At 29.6% G+C, this 1,079-nt stretch overlaps 1 long non-coding RNA gene across 1 annotated transcript; it reads right to left on the bottom strand.

The window, feature by feature from the left end:
• Positions 1-608: 608 nt before the first annotated feature.
• Positions 609-1,079, bottom strand: LOC135120701 (uncharacterized). The gene is made up of 2 exons (XR_010278697.1): positions 906-1,079; positions 609-726 (listed from the first exon to the last, which is right to left on the bottom strand). It is a non-coding gene; the product is annotated as an uncharacterized LOC135120701 (long non-coding RNA).

Raw genomic sequence — 1,079 nt, 5'->3', positions numbered from 1 at the left:
TTTATAATTTTTGTCTGATACACAGTCTCAAAAAGCATTGCTTTGACTGTTACTTTGCTAAAGTATTATTTGAATCAACAAATAACTTTTAAGGCTCAACTAGTTTTGAAAGCACCTGAGTATACTAACGTGCGTTTTGTGGGTAGTTTGGAATGTGAATGTGTGAAGTAGCGAAGATCGTCTTCTGTAAAATCAGACACTATAGTTTACATTCTTAATTAAATAATTAATAACAGTAGTTTTTTTTTAATAAAACACCTTAAAAGCCTAAGTCATAATATTATACCAAATTTTTTAGCTTTTTTTTAAAAAAAATTTTGTAGTAGCTTCCATAAATAAGAATAGAATGGTTTCCAAATGGTAGTCTTCATGTAAAGAAGAGTCGTAACGACTTAATAGTTTTGTAAAAGTGCTTAAATAAAGTGTTCTTCCTCAATGGAAGTTTACAATAGTACCTTTTACTAATTTTTTTTTTCCATTGTATTAAACGTGTAATTGTGTGAAGGTCTATCCAATTCAGTCAACAAAAATAATGTAGTTTTGTCAGAAATTATCACATTATTAAAATACCTCTAATAAACCAACACTAATTTTCATTTTTATTTATATTAGTACACTGCTCCGTACAACCGTGCTTTATAATCAATTGCTGCTTAGTCTACTTTCCCTCTACCAAAGGAAGGTGCGGGAGGTTTCAACTTCCTTAGTAGGTAGTAACTCCTTCAACTAGAACAAAAGCGCTTTATCATCACAGTTATATAGTATATATCAAAGGACGCGTTACCCAAAAAAAAATTTAAAATTAAAAAAAAATTAAATCGTAGTACAAGAGCATAATTAAGTTTTTTTTACATTTATACACTATTAAAAATATATAGTTTAATTAAATAAACTCTGATTATAACCTTATTTCCCCTCTAATAGGTTTAAGAAACGTTTCGGCCGCGAGTACTTGATGGAGAAGCAAGAATCATAGTCAAGAGCCTAAGTTGAGGTGACTACTGGTTTTAGCAAGACGGTTTTGTGAACTTATACAAATATTTTTAAATGAACTCGAGGTTACACTCCATATGTAGTTA

This window comes from Zophobas morio, unplaced genomic scaffold (assembly GCF_036711695.1).
Source record: "Zophobas morio isolate AGI-343-1 ecotype UQ-CSIRO unplaced genomic scaffold, CSIRO_AGI_Zmor_V1 ptg000412l, whole genome shotgun sequence".
Lineage (NCBI taxonomy): Eukaryota > Metazoa > Arthropoda > Insecta > Coleoptera > Tenebrionidae > Zophobas > Zophobas morio.
This window is presented reverse-complemented; position numbering and strand designations above follow the sequence as displayed.